Here is a 16,811-nt window from a genome sequence, read left to right as displayed (position 1 = left end):
TAAGTTGATGAATCCCATGTGCCTGTAATTTCACCAGCACCCTTATCCTTTCAACCGGACAGTAATACTCCCATTATTGCTTGGCGGTATAAATAGGTAAGGTGGCAGTACTTCCTTAGACGAACTCTTTCACCATAAAATAAATACAAATTACATGAAACAAATTAGGATTATTATGTCAAATTTTATAACTCTCATATTTAAGGATAACCTTTCTCCTGAAAACTTGTAATTTCGAAAATGTGGCGTTATTGTACCAAGGGTGTGAATTAAAGTTATCTAGATTTATATATATTTATCAGTACGGTTAATTAGTGGGTTAGTGGGGTAGTAAACGCAATTAAATCCCTGTTTAATACATAGAACGTTGGCCTATAACGTTTACGGTATAGAATATGAGAGAACATTCGAATGCGAGAACCACATAATAGGAAAATTGTATAAGTACTTAACTAAAGGTAATAAAAGATCACTGAGACCAACTTTTATACCCGTGTTCACTTTGTAAAATAAATATTATTGGAATTTATATCTATACAACATAATGGCGGTTACGATCAGCTGCTATGAAGTTATCAGCAATAAAATTATTAATATAATAATCGAGCAAAAACTCAGTAATCGACGAGATATAAAATCCTTTGGATAGGGGAGTTAGTTCTGACCACGGATATAAAAAGGATTTATTGGTTTGTAGTTCTGACCGCAGGGCCAAACCCTTCGAGACACCCTAAAGCTTATACGTTATTCTTCTATAAACTCATTGAGACTTGAACTTGTTTAATTACGTAGATGTCTTCGTTACGTACTTGAATACGTGTTTGGAATGTTCCTATAGATGTCTGTATATACATATATATATATATAAATATATATACTTCAATCCAAACTTTTTTATCTCTCTATGCCTTACTAATTAGGTAAGTAGTAAGGCTGTTTGTTTATAAGGCGTCAACAATTTATATATATATGTATATATTATTTTGTTATTCACATTGTTGTATATATATACAACAATGTGAATAACATGCTTTGGCATAAGTTGTGTAAAATGTATTTAAGTTGGCTGTCTTTATTACTTAATAATAAAAATAAATTAAACAAAAATTAATTTTTATTTCATTATTATTCGTGTCCCGTATGACTTCTTTAGTTTTCGTAATTCTGAATGATTCAAATTATTACTGTAGGTACTTGCTATTTTTGTAAAAGCTCTAGTTAAAAATTGAACTTCTTAGGTTAAGTCGATCTATTTTTCGACGGGATTTTCAATAACAACTTTTTAACGAGAGGATTTATCACACCTTAAATCTTAAAAATAAAGTTACTTTCAATCGACTCGCATGAAAATGTTGAAAATGAATCTAAAATTCATTTATGATTCTAAGCTATTTAAGCTAACACAGATAAATTAACGGTTAAACTCAGTGGTCCCCCTATCAGTGGACCCCAGAAACAACAGAAATGGCTAAGAAGTGTTGAAGTTTCTTTCTAATAAATAAATAAAATAAATATTAGACAACATCATATACGCTGCTTTGATCCCAAAGTAAGTAAATAAAGAACTTGTCTTATGGAAACCGGAAACAACGACGGTATCACGAACACCCGAACCTGAGACAATATATATAGAAAGGTTAGTTATTTCTACAATGACCCGGCCGGGGATCGAAATTAGGACCTCAGAAATGGCGGCACAATGAAAACCGGTGTGCGGAGGTCGTCTTTCTAACTCGTGATTTTGGAATTTCAACATCAATTTATTATGTCTTTTCCATTAATATTAATTAAATGCATTTGATTTTCGACTTTCATCTAATAAGACCCTTTTTTAATTTAGGTCCTTCACCCTTCCTGACGCTTTTGACATTGGGATGAAATAATATTAAAAGGCTTCTAGCTTTCTGAAATTTATTAGTGAACCGAAAATTATCTCATCAACCAAAACATTAGCAATCTCGTCTAAAATTCAGAATAACTTTTAGCCTAATGGTCAAACTCTGTTAATGTGCTTTCTGATTTCTACAAGCTTAACAACTCACCTATGATAGACACGCCTCACTAATCAATAAAAATAAATTCGACGAATGAGAAAAGTTAGAAAAATGATACATATGAGAGAATCAATTACTTTATTACATATTTGTCACATTTTTACCTATAAACACATGTACCTACACACGCACGCACACACGTACACACGCACGCACGCTCAAATATTTGGTGTTATTTACGTAAAAAAAAATTATATAATAGTGGGATCTAGTAACTGCAAACGAAATGTAAGGACTGGAAATTAGAATTGAAGTTATTCAACTTAAAATGCTGTAAAATTGTCTTAGGCGAGTCATCGGAAGAGAAGCAGCAAAACTGTTTTACTAGATAAAGTGGTTTATATATTTAGTAGTAAATAACGGTTTTACAAAAAAAAGCATGTAAAATAAAGTATGGCACATAACGCACACATTTCTAGCCCCGCACTTGGGAAACCTTATGTCGCGGGTGCCGTGGCCACACACATAAACAACCACAAATTATACCCAATATAGGCCACACAAATATTTCTCCCGGCCCGGGAATCGAGTCTGAGACCTCTGCGTGGCAGTCCGGCATGGTAACCGTTCGGCAACGGAGGCAGTTAGCCGCTTGTTACTAGCTGTTAATAGATTAGACTTCCATTATGCGTTTCATATATTGTTGAGGAACCCGCTGTAATGACACAGCAAACGGAAATAAGCAAACTCTTGAGGTCGTTTCTTTTTCACGACTCGCATTATTTACAAGACCTCGCTGGCGCTCTTCCTTGTAACGCATATTCGTCCAGTAATCCCTTACTTCCCGGCCTCTGCAATAATGTACCTACTATATAACTAATCCCTTCTTTAAGCAATACTATATTTAATTTAAACAAATCACATACCTACAGCACAATTAAATACGGTATTTTGAACGCAAATGGTCTAATAGGTACGTCAACAATAGTAGATAGGTACTGGACAAAAAATTCCATACAACGTTACTTTAGTGTCATTTGTAGAGAGCCGGTCGGTGTGGACAATAAAGGTTAAATGCGATCGTGATTGTGCTAACAATGCGCCGGTGGCTGCAACCGGCGTCGATTTATTGTTTTGTTATTAACTGTTTATTTCATGTATAACTAGATCGTGAAGGATGCCCGTTACGGGTTGCAGAGCTGCAAAATATTTTTTTAAGATATAATACGTACGCTTTTGGCCTCCATCTCACCTGATGAAAAGGGACGATGAGGTTAACGATGGAACATACATACCCAAATAATACCTATACACTCTTGCCTTGAAAAGGTCTAAGTAAGTTAGTAGCAGTAGAGCTCCTTGTGAAAGAGTTAGTCCAGGGAAGTACTGCCACCTTACCTATTTCTGTCGCCAAGCAATATTGTGAACATTTCTGCGTTCCGGTTTCGAATGGTACGGGTGTTGGTAAAATTACAGGCATATTGGACTTATCAACTTATATCTGAGGGTACCGGAAGCAGAGGCAGTGTTCGTTAGATCTTTGTGATTCAAAGCTCTGAGTGGCACTGCAACTGTTAGGGACAGGCCATTACCTGTTAAAAAAAAGCTATAGTGATCAGGGAATATGTCTGCAGGCAAGGAATTCCACTTCATAGACGTTCACCATGTAAATGTGGAACAGTAACGCTTCCTATATTTACGTCTGTCGTATTTAATGTATACTAGGAATCAGTATTCTTATTAGGTACATTCAGGCTGAGAATCACAAAAAAATTTCGACTTTTTTTGTATAGGAACTGAAACTATTTTTCCGGATTTAAATCGCGTGTATTTGTTTTTGCAAACAAACCAACATTTCGGGGCCTTTACAGGTTTCATGGTCAGGGTTGACTGAGGTGGTACAGCCATAAACCATTTTTTTTGTCTAATATACATATGTTATGTTTAATATTAATGCAAACCACCCTTTTGGTCATTATAATTACAAAAGTTATTAATTAAATACCTTATTTTTAATTTTACAAAGAAACATTCCAATTTACGCTACATTAACGTTTTACAAATTATTTTATTGAATGAAAAAATTCAAATACGTTAAATGTATTATTAATTAATAATACAAAATTAGGAAAAATAGAAATATGTTAATTAGTATTGCAGTCTTATGCCTATTTGGGATTTTTCATCAGAGGAAATACTAGATCCCAAACTGGTTTTTTGTATTTGCAAAATGTAATCAGTCTAAGTTCAAGAAATTGAATCAGACGTCGAGTTTATTTCGTAATTTCTTGCTTAAACCATGAACTAATAACCCAAGAGGACTGCTAATCGCTATACAAGAAAGCGTAACCGAGTATTTAGTACCTGTTTGTACACCAGATGTCGCGAGTACCAAATATCTATTTTTGTAACCAATTTGTTTTACATTTACGAGCTGCAATTCATTAATGATAGTCCAACTTCTACTTATAATATAAACAAATCAACTTTTTTTTACGAGACCAAGCGAAGGGACGATCTCCTGGTGGTAAGTGACACACATGACAGTGGTACTGCAACTGTGCTTTAAATCACAAAGATCTCAGGGGCACTGCCACTGCGCCTACCACCCTGAGTCATAAGGTGACAAGCCCTATGTGCCTATAATTTCATCTTACCTTACCCCTCATAGCCGGAACGCAGTAATACTCACATTAGTAGGTAACGTTAATTGCTCTGATTTTTAAGGATACTGCTATTCTTTTATTTTGTTTAGGATTAGCACCATCTACCCATATTAACGAGCGTTAAGTTTTAAATTAATTTGTAGTTCACAATATCATCTATTATTACGCATATTTGTCATAGTTCGGAAAATAATTTTAGCTCATGATCAATATTTGATTATTACGTGAGACGCACTATACGTTTCCGGAACGAAAAAGAAAAAAACACTATAAATGGTCAGAAATAAATTTATTATGTCTCAAAATATTCTCCATTAGCGTTAATGCATTTTTTCGTACGAATGAACCAATTTTGAAAACATTTATGCCACTCCACTCCGTGATAATCTCTCAAACATATTTTTCATACTCCTCGAAAGCCTCTTCAGGTGATGAAAATCGTTGACCGCATAACGGTTCTTAATTTTTGGAAATAAATAAAAGTCACAAGGTGCCAGGTCGGGACTGTACGCGGAATGGCTCATAAGGTCCACGTTGTTCAGCTTCAAAAATTCATTTATCTGTCTGGCCGTGTGAGAACTGGCATTATCGTGGTGCAAGATGATACGGCGTTTACAATTATTTTTACGGAGTTTTTCAATAACTTCCGGCAAACAAATGGCCGTATACCAATCACTATTCACAGTACAGCGAATCTCCAAAGCAATAGTATCCACGTGTCCAGTCCTATTAAAAAAAGAAGCAATCATCCGCTTAGAGGCACTTTGCACGCGCGCTACTTTGGTTAGTTTCGGTTCATCTCGAAAAACCCATACGCTGGATTGCTGCTTTGTTTTGGGGTCGTAACTATAATTCCATGTTTCGTCACCTATTACTATGTCCCACACCAAATTTGACGCCCTTTCGTTGAATCGGTTAGCATGCCATTGCACCAAGTGACGCGATCCGTTTCTTGAACCTCAGTCAAATTGTGTGGGATCCACCGAGAGCACAGCTTTTTTACACCCAAATGTTTGTATAGTATTGATTGTATTTGGCTCATGCCTATGCCTAAAGATGCCCGAATCTCATGGTATGTCACATGCCTGTCTGTTTTGATCATACGGCGCACAGCATCGATGTTTTTGTTGTCTACAGCAGTGGGCGGGAGGCCATCACGAAATTCGTCACTGAGATTCACACTAGCGTGTTTTGAATCTGTAAACCAGCTATAAATAAATAGTCGTCTTGCATGGTGCTTTATCGCCAAAAGTAGTTTGAAGCTGAGCGAAACTGTGCTCAGCTGTTAAATTACACTAAAAGTCGTATCCTAGAACTCGACTCAATGCTCAAGTCAGGATTAAAGCACTCGAAATCATACTCAAGTCCCTGCCATTAGGGTCATATTTCCAGTGCTTGTGTTTCCAGTGGAATTCTGACTTGAGCATTGAGTCGAGTTCTAGAATACGACCCTTAGTGTAATTTAACAGCTGAGCAGAGGTTCGCTCGGCTTCAAATTACTTTTTAGAACTCTTTTCAGAATACGACCCTTAAAGTCGTAGAAAATCATACTACGAAAATTTTCACAACTTAAATCCATGGTGATGTAGACAACCAATTTCTAAAATGACGCCACAATGTAAAAAAACAAGTAACAGTCAGATGAAACAAACTGTATTCTACAGCCAAATAGTTCCATTTTCAAATGTTGTAATTAATTTTTAAATATTGTTTATGTAAGTGGCCAGTTCCGGAAAGTTATAGTGCGCCCTTTGTACAGGAAAAAACTAACCATTTATTATTTTTAATATTTCATATTAAAGAGGAGTTTACTGATAGCCATTTATGTGATATAAACTACTTCCAGGATATCTATCAATCATCGCCATCTAGATAGATTTGAGCTTTTTCAGAGTTACGATCTGTGGTATGGAAATTAGCAGTCCTCATTAGTTTGGTCCATGCTTAAGCAATGTTCGTTTTGTAAATACGAAAAACTTACTTAGTTCACCATTTTTGTTTAGTCGAATTTTCGTTTTATAAATCTCAGCTTCAGTTACAGCTTTAGCCATATAAACACAGATCAAAACTACCAATTTTGTAAATTGTAATTTTTTTAAAGTAAATTGTCTTGCTCTTTACCACTACCTAGCCCTGGAACAAAGAGATATAGAGTCCTGGAAATAGAGTCTACAATGGAACGAGCTCGCCTAGAAGATGCCTATTCAGTCGCACCTAAAAAGATACTGAGATTGCATGTGCTCGGAAACATAGTCGAAGGCAGCGAATTTCATTCTTGGACTGTGTGCATAATAAAAGATGACGAAAAGCGCTTAATACGCCTGAATATAATATTGACAAAACAGGGGTGATATCCCGCCGTACGAATTGAATATAAGTAGATGAATTAAGGTACAATTTTCAATAAAAAAATGTATGCCATTTGGAGTGTGTACACGGGAATAAAAACTAAAGTGTATGAACATCCTTAGCGAGTAAGAATGTCTTTCAGTTTTCTATTTTATAATAAAAATGTTTGCAAGATTAATCAATACGTGTTCGACTAGGAACTATTGATTTTTTTTATACTAAGGTCCATGGTACAGTCAAGAGCACATCAAGCTTGACAGTTTGTACTTTGGACCGTTCTTATCGTAAGCGGCATAGAGTTGGATAAGTCATAAGTGTAAAGCTTGACGTGCTCTTGACCCTGTACACAATTATTTCTGCTAAGAAAATCATTGAAAACCAGAAACTTATAGTGGGTTTTATTGCTGCTGTAATACATAGTTCGTTACGAACGATAATTCCCTAATTTTAAATATTACAACATGACTCGTTCATGCAACGTAGTCATACACCACTAAGACCTAGCTGCCCAGGGGCTAACATAAATAATATCCGCTGTGGCACAACTGTCTCTATGCAATAGCCTCGTATAAAGTGCCTACTTTGACTACGTTTGCTGTACCAAGCAATAGTAGAAAATTTTATGGAAACTGGATGAATTATTTGAAACATATTACGTAATTGTACGATAAGTATAGCGTAGAATAGAAACATGCGCACATTTATTTAAATAATAATTTAGTGTTGGGATTGTTTTAAATGTACACCTACAATATGTATTAATATATAACTAAGTAAACTTCCAAAAGTTTTATGTTATATCATATATCACACATAATAGAAACGGATTTATAGCAGTGTTGTAGAGGTTGTATAACCAATTCTATCAACAAAAGTGGTACAAATTACTACTTTAATAGCAGCCGCGATAAAAGGTCCTTCAACACTGAGTCCCGCAAAGTGCATTAGACTGCATTATATTGCATTCATATTATAAGAAATTCCTTGGAAACTATTTTATAGAAACGCTATAGAGGCACAATGAGTGCTATTAGGATTAATATATTTTCAACGCATATATCATTGCTTGTCATAAATTCCGCCTGACCAAGCATGTAACAAGAAAAACTGAACTTTACTCTGACAAAAGGGCGATTGATAAATAGGTTTAATATTAAAAATATAGTTTTATCAAAACGTATAGAACTCTTCAATATAAACTATAAAAACTGGCACCATTTTACGACTGCAACATGTCTTCCATAATAATACAGTAATATGATCGTTTAGCCTTTGTATAGCCTATGTAGCCTAATAGTATATATATATTCCTATAGTATAAGCAGATAATATTGGATTATCCAATCTCGAGACTTCTATGAGTAAAAAAAGACAGTTCTAAAAACCTTGCCTACGTGGGCACTAGATATTTACAAGCATCTTTACGTAAACCAACATTGTGAGCTAAAACTCGTCAGATAAAATAAAATCAACGAGAGCACGTTCGAGGGTGGCGTGAGCGCGGCGTGCAGCGGGCAGGCACTGACATCAAAGCTGTATAATTTTGGGTTACATTATCAAAACCGTCTCCTGTAATAAAGATTTCGCTACAGTGTGAATAATTAACGCCTACGAATTTAGAATACCAAAAATTCTCATTAGTTTAGACATATTTGTCCATAACACCAACACAGGTTAAAGCAAAGAAAAATATTGTAGTAGGTAATATGAATTGACGGCCTCCGTGGACGAATGGCTTGCACACCGGTTTTAATGGTGTCGCTATCTCTGAGGTCCCGGGTTCGATCCCCGGCCGGGACAATGTAGAAACTACCTTTTCTATATTATCTGGGGTATGGCTGTTTGTGGTACCATCGTTGTTTCCGTTTTCCATAACACAAGTGCTTTAGCTACTTACTTTGGAATCAGAGCAATGTATTTCATGTTGTCTATATTTATTTATCCTGTAGTATAATTTCAGTGTACGCACGTGTAAAGATGCCATATTTTACATGTAGCATAGAACTTAAAATGAATTCTGCCCGCGGGCGGCGTGAAAAGAAAGCTTTCAAAATATTGACGTTCGTAAGTCTGCACCACACGCCGATACTTAAGTCTGTCTGTCTTTGCAATAACAACATTATCCTCGTCTGTACACATCATTTCGCCATTGATATGCATATGAATGATACTCATTATGATAACTTTCACTGAACACAACAGGCGTTCCATCTGTTCATAAAGTGGTATGTATCACAAGTACACTTTCTACACAATCCAAATCAACAATACAAAAGACAATTACGATTATATAAAAAAAGTTTCTTACCAGTTTCTTCTTAGTCTTAGTACTTGCATTATATTCTGTCAGACATCATGACATGAAAAAAAATAATTGTAGAATCAATTAATAAAATAACAGACGTGTAAAATGATTATTTTATTTTAAATAACCGAGTATACGGTATACCGACCTTAAACTTAAATCTATGAATTTAATAGAAAGAATCAGAAATGAATCACGGTGAAATATGAGTCTTTTTCTCACAATGGAATAAGACGTGGTCACTGACGGTACTCAGGCCACCACTGACTCTGATTCCACTCAAGGCGGGCGCTTACTTTCAAAATGGCGACGAGAAATCATCAACCAAATTGTTTTCTTTAAACAATTAATGAAAAACTCTTTGACTAGACACAAGCGCTAATAAATAAGCAAATTGCTATTGTATCGTAATTCCTAAACCTTCAATCAAGTTAATTGGTAATCAATGTTAAATATAAAGTGAAGATAATTTCGCCTACACTTTATTCATCGTTGTATTGTTTTACAATACAATTATTGTCTAGCCTTCGTTTTGTTCCGTTATATTGTTGTTTTGCGTATAAACGTGTATTGTCCGTATTGTATCGGGACCACGAAAATGGCCTTCAAGTGGACAATGGCTTTTATTCAAAATGCTTAAATTCTCTTCTTATATAAAAGTTAACACGTTTGTCATCATGTCTGTAACAATTTACAATTTCAACATCGTAACATAAATCGAGAATTGATGAATACGACCCCGTAAATATGTGTAAACCCGTACACAAGCACATACGTAAGTAGTACTTATGTAGCTGCTCACTAGACATCTAAATGCTAGGTTAGTCTGCAACATTTTAAACTAAGCTTCGTAAAGGTACAGAAATATTTTACGCACATTTGACGAATGGTCGGTGTACTGTGAAATATTCAGTTACTTTCCGGCTCGGGTTCGACCTTCATTAAGGTGAACGGACGCGTGCCTTGCTGGGATGACGGGAGGTCTCACCGGCCCCTACGCCCACACCTGTGTACAAAAATAATGTAGGTTATATCAGAGGTGCTCTGATGCTGTCAGAGTAGTTCCACCCAGCCTTTTTCTTTCTTGTCCGCCGCTACTAATCAGAGCGTATTTTTTTAACTGGATTCTCATCGCACTCGCTCCCGACTATATTGCTCTACCCTATGATTCTGCCTCTAACCGCTCTGCAGAAACTAATTGAAGATAACAAGTTTATTTTTTCTCCTCTCTGCTTGTTCATTTTGGAATCGCGTCGATGAAGAGAGCGATATTGTTTTGTTTCGACGTTTTTTTTAATCTTTTTAGTGCAGCACGCTATTTACATTACGTTGTAATAGACTTTTGTTATGAGAGAGAATCACGTAAAGGTTTATTTTTTGTTGCAAAAGGGACTCTTGGTCAGACATCATATTGAAACGCTGGGGGTATAACGGAGGTAACATAAACAGCACAATGGAAAAACTATTAATGTCACTTAGTAGATGTATTGTTTTGTGGAAGTTTGGTGTGCCAGTGATGAATTAAGGAAGGTTTTGTCACGGCTATAGGCATCGTCATTTTGCCCGTGACCGCGTTATCGAAACCCGTTCCAAAATAAATAGTCCCACTTCGTGCGTGAAATTTGGCTGGTCATCGCTCTACGCATCTATGAAGTTCCCAAGCCTTTTTAAACGAAGACGTTTAATTGGTGTTTTTCAACACCAATATTGGCGGTATTTCTGTTTGTGTTATATTAAGAGTTGACGGTAGCGTCACACGCAAATCGTTACACTAATTTATTAAGTATCCTTTTTTTGCTTTATTATCCTTTTGTTGATATATGTTGTTTTTGTTGAGTACATGGCAATTTGTAGGAACAGAATTTATTCTGTGCTATGTCGTGAGACGGTCAGCGATCGGATAATTTTTGCATGCATTATCGTCACGAAAGCGTGTGAATTTGGAAGCAATCGAGTGAAGCTACTGTCAGTTATTAAAGTTCGGTACACTTTAATGCCAAGGATTACAAAGTGAAACAAAAGACAAACGAAAACCACTTCAATCAAATCGATAAAACAGGACTTTCCACTTTTTAAATCATGCTTTGAATTCGTTCTGCGTGCTGTATTAACAATTACTCCATAGAATCGATTGATTCGACAATATTATATTCTCTTTAATCAATGTTTAACACAAAAATCAGAATATCTCTTTACATAGAAATACACGTTTAAAGTGTAGAAATACACGTTTTAAACAAAACATGTATTTCTTATAAATTCTGTAATAAAACCGATTTACAATTATTAAAAAATAACCGATCTCAAAAGTTTGCTTAGCGGCTTTTTTATTGGAATTACAACTATTTGCCAACTTTCATTGAACTCGGTTAACGGAAAGTGCGCGAAATCGAATTCATCCCCTAGTTTGCCACTCTTAGATATGAAATATTTTCTTCAAATTTAAATGAGACCAATACTGAGGTACCCTCTTTCGAACAAAAAAGAATCGTTAAAATCGGTTTACAAATGCTGGAGTAATCGCGTGACATACACACAAAAAAAATCACTCGAATTGAGAACCTCCTCCTTTTTGAAGAAAGGTAAAAAAAGGGAAATAGGACTGTCCGTAATATGTTAACCGTCCTGTTATTACTACCAATTTCAGTGAAAATCTACGAAGCAAACATGAGTATGAGCCTATACTACCTAGTTCTTTTTGTGAAAAATATGACATCTCAAAACAGATTCTGTAACAATTGACAAACAACAGTATCGATACAATTTGGCGTCTTATAAGATACACGATGAGTGTTTTGCGCGAGGTGCCAAAAATTGTACGTAAGAATTTTAAGACACAATTGATTCGCATCATATTTAAAAAAACCGAGAATAATTTATTGCAATTAAGAATTTTAACCTAATGGGCGAATTAACTCGCCCCAAATCTGACCTTCAACAAATGGTAAACTCAATTCCTCAAGGAACTGCTTGTTTGCCGTTCTTAATTAACATAAATGACTTTCCACTGCTTAAATTTTAAGTTAAGATTTGTGTTTGTTCTTGCGGATCATGTATCACTATTGACATCTTGCAAAATAGCTTAAAACTATACTAAGACTTTAAATATTCTATTTATTAACTCATCACGTCCTGTTCGTAACGATTTTGGTCAAAACAATGTAATTTTTTTATCAATTATCATTTTTTTTAAATATTAGATAAAAACACATCTGTGCGTAGAGATACATTGTGGCCCAATGACGCTGAAGTAACAAAATCATTAGGGATACTTTGTGTCTCTAGGATCGTGACAAGTTAAGCAAAGAAATATTGCTTGAAACTTATTGGATTAACGGCCATAACTTAGAAATTAATTTTCCAAAAACAAAATATTTACCATTTATCAACGATAATTTTCAAGTATTCATTTTTCGTACAACGCTAAAAACAGCATTCGTAGGTAGATACATTTACCTGCAATAATAGGATTCCATAGTGTTTCTGATGTCAATTGAAAAGCGCACGGCAAAAAGATAAAAATCATGACATTTTGGTTTTTTATAAATTGGTATACACTCTAAAAAAAATGTGAAAGCTGTACTTGCCGCTTACTGCGCCTATGGTTACTAGGGCCTTAAGTACCGTATTCTAGTTTGAAGGAACAGTACTAACACTTGTGATATACTCGTATTTATCCTACGTAATATGTATTTAGTTTTATATGTATTTTTCCACACGCAAAATAGGCTCTTTGTCGTCGAGTTGCGGATACCAGCCCGTTGCACCAAGTACCAAGTACCAAATGTATTTAGTTTTATAAAATAATAAATTGATTAAACGATGCTGTACGGTGCAATACCGTACATTGTGTTAATTACATACATTGTGTACATTTTACGTATACATGCGACATTTAGTAATAATTTATTTTTAGTTCACAATTAGGCAAAGTCAGTGTACTCCTTTCACACCTATCAAATGTATCATTAGTTGTAAATCAGAACTAATAAACAGTTATCATACTATCATTTATAAGTGTATGGAACACCCTACAGACGCTTTGAGACGAGATTACAGAATAATTTAGCTTTACTGATCAGATCAAAATTAAATCTGCACAGTTGAAACCTAAACACAAAGACAATAACAATTTATGGTTAAAAAAGCGACTATTTTTAGAAAGAAAGAATTTGAAAGAATAGCTAATGAACTCTTAAAGCAATTTTTGCTATATAAATGTTTTTACTCGTTGGAAGATTATTTCTAATTATCTTTAATGATTAAAATTTGTAAATTTTAAACTTCGGCATGTCTTTGTCCAAACATTGCTACGCCCTTCAGGGTTTTACATTATTATGTTAGATGTACATCATCATCATCATCATATTAACCGGAAGACGTCCATTGCTGAATATAGGCCTCCCCAAAGATTGCCAGACTAGCCGGTCGGACGCGACGTGCATCTATCGTTTACCCCCCGCCCTTACCAGGTCATCAGTCCATCCAGTAGGGGGCCGTCCCACTGAACGCCTTCCGGTTCGTGGTCTCCATTGTACATATTATAATATAGTCAGTAGTATTACTAACCCGTTCATGGATGGTAACGTCGTTTACCGTAAAATTAAATATCAAAATATGATAAATATGGTGTACCTCATTTCGCTATGTAGGACTTATTTATATGAGGTGATACAAATACGTGTCAGCCATTGAACTTTCTAACAGCAAAAGTAAGTTTTATTTAACCAAACTTTTCCTCTGGCACTCATATGTTCTAACCGACTTCAAAAAAGGAGGAGGTTCGCTATTCGACTGTATTTTTTTGTACGTATGTTACGCGATACGTTACGGCATTTGTGAACAGATTTTGATGATTCTTTTTGATTTTTGTTGGAAACAAAGCACCTTAGTAGTGGTCCCATTTAAATTTGAAGAAAATAATCCAATTCCAGGGTGGCAAACTAGGGGATGAATTCGGTTTCGCGCAGTTTCCGGTAATCGAGTGCAATAAAACTTAGCAAATAAATGTAATTCCACGAAGTTTTGAGATCGTTTTTTTAGTACTCTTTACTGACGTTATTTATAATTCAATATGACAACATGAATCAATCACCCTACTACTGTCATTCATTTATACAAGAATGTTAATGGGATCAATGATAAAACGTAATTATTACATTGAATCAAAATAAGCACCACGGCACAAAGAAAAGTAGTAACATTTTGGTGTGCGGTACTATTTAAATACAGTCCATGAACCGGTTAACGATACGTGTATATATATATTCATTTTACGTCACTAAGATCATTTTGGATGGCCATATCATACCATCATAAAGCCTCTTGAAGGGACTCCAATAAATTGTATTTTAACGATGTGCCTAATCAACTAAAGCAAACAGGTATAAAGTTATAGCATCTCTCAACAGGCCCACCTAATCGTGGCCATTATCTGTCAACTGTGATTTCCTGTCTAGCTTTACCACAGAGTAGCACTGTATTTGTTGAGCAGCCATTCACCCTACGAGAGCACTTCGCACCATAAAATGTCTTTTGAACAAGTTTTAAGCCTTCGCCTAGATTTACACTAAGATTATCGGTGAAACTGGAATATGATAAACTGATTTATGACAATATTAGTAGAGCAAATTAGTGTAGACCAAACATTAACTGTGTGGCAGTGTATCATACCTTTGATGAAGTGAAACGTTGTTATAAAACATGTTTTATCTATTTAGTTTATATAAGAATCGATATCGATAATGTTTATCTTCCTACTGCATTGATTACTATCAAAGTACTTCATATAAGAATGCGATAAGAATGCTAGCTGTTTTATATACATATACCTACATAAATTAAATTTGAAGGGGTATCTCATGTGAATCGTGCAGATCATGTCCAAAGAGGTCATTGCCAATCTAATCTTGTATGATGTGAGGTATATAAATAATAAACAACCGCGACTGCGCCAAGTTTTATTGTCCATTTTCAAACAAGGACAGTTACGTTTTGGACAGATTCGTCAGATAAGATGAAAGCGGGTGCGTTCTGTACTACCAAAGAGAAAGGCGAAAACGATTACAATTATGTTTAAGTTAATGTTAAATATTGACCGCAATCAATAAATTATAGCCTCTACATTAAATTCTGTACCTCATTTATTAATTTATTCTAATGGTTCAACGATTAGAAGATGTTGAATACATAAAGAACAGAAATTAGCAGAGTTTAATCAAAGTCAAACATAATGTTGTAAACCAAAATGCCCTTGTATCGTGATCGCTTACAAATTACACTTTAGTCCAATGTTCACTGTTTGCCCGGTCCAAGGTTAGCGCAAAATCGGCGTGGTCTGAGTCTGGGTGCAATACGTCTCTCGTTGCGCAACTTCAGCGGCTGTCGACTGACGACTGACCGCCAGTCGTAGTCTTGCCAGCCAAATTAATTACTTGCCCATATTTTTACAGATAACAGCATGATGAAACTGACTGTTTGTTAAATAGTGTTTTAGCGCTATCATTGAGCAATCGTGCTTAATAGGTACCTTGATTGCACATCAACTAAGACATGAAAGGCATTTTTCACAATCCTAATATCGTGCCGACAATATAATCAGCTATATGGGTTGTTGTAACATCAACATCAGCTAAACAAAGAGCTGCGTTAAAATCTCAAAATTTACACTAACGGTTGGTTTTTATTTGCACAAGGAATAAAATTAGATTTTCACAACCATTATGAGACGTTTATGCAGATTTAGTTCGTGAACGTTTTCGTCGGAGTTATGAATGAGCGTTCCAGATTCTCGACTGTAATCATCTAGGTGGTGGAGCGCGGGCGCGGGTGCGGACCCGTCTCTGCACACCATGGGCGGAGCTCTTGCCGTCGCGACCTACCACGGAAGCGCCTAACTGCCTCGGTGCTCCATTCCTATGTAAATCGGCGCATCCAACGCTGGATAATAGAGACTCTATTTGCATGCCTCGTTGTCCTTTGTGGCTGCTAAACCGGCGACATCGTCACCAGTCAAGCTCATATTGCTTAACGGCTGCGCCTACAGCACGTGCATAACAAGTATCCCCTAATAGACAATGGTTACTGAACTAGGAGTGATTTGGCATTCATTGGAGCCTGTAAGCGGGCCAACGAGCTGGGTAGATGTACTGCACTGGTGAGCTTGACGTGGATTGAATAATTTAGCCCACAGAGACACAGATAACGCGACGCTCCCAACTCGATTTCTATCGCATTAATTAAAATTCGAACCGCTTCTCTGTTGTTCCTTGTAATTAATTTATAGTGAGATTCAGGATATCCTATCCGCGTTGGAATTCCCTAAATTATCATTTTATAAAACAATAGTATTGTTTAAAAAATATACTTGAAACTCTTGGTATAAAATCTTCTTATGAATAGATTCTATGCGCGCGGCAAGTGTGTAAGATCATATCGGTGGTTGTTAAAGGCGTTCTCAATTAAAGAAATTATCTGCAGGCACTTTAATGTTTTTGT

The 16,811-nt window shown here is 35.7% G+C and overlaps 1 long non-coding RNA gene across 1 annotated transcript; it reads right to left on the bottom strand.

Annotated features, from left to right (window-relative positions):
- Window positions 1-5,734: 5,734 nt before the first annotated feature.
- On the bottom strand, window positions 5,735-14,743 carry LOC113229880. The gene is made up of 4 exons (XR_003310445.1): window positions 14,626-14,743; window positions 10,192-10,320; window positions 9,318-9,352; window positions 5,735-5,857 (listed from the first exon to the last, which is right to left on the bottom strand). It is a non-coding gene; the product is annotated as an uncharacterized LOC113229880 (long non-coding RNA).
- Window positions 14,744-16,811: the final 2,068 nt, after the last annotated feature.

Source organism: Hyposmocoma kahamanoa, unplaced genomic scaffold (assembly GCF_003589595.1).
Source record: "Hyposmocoma kahamanoa isolate Upper Pololo Valley unplaced genomic scaffold, ASM358959v1 63, whole genome shotgun sequence".
Lineage (NCBI taxonomy): Eukaryota > Metazoa > Arthropoda > Insecta > Lepidoptera > Cosmopterigidae > Hyposmocoma > Hyposmocoma kahamanoa.
This window is presented reverse-complemented; position numbering and strand designations above follow the sequence as displayed.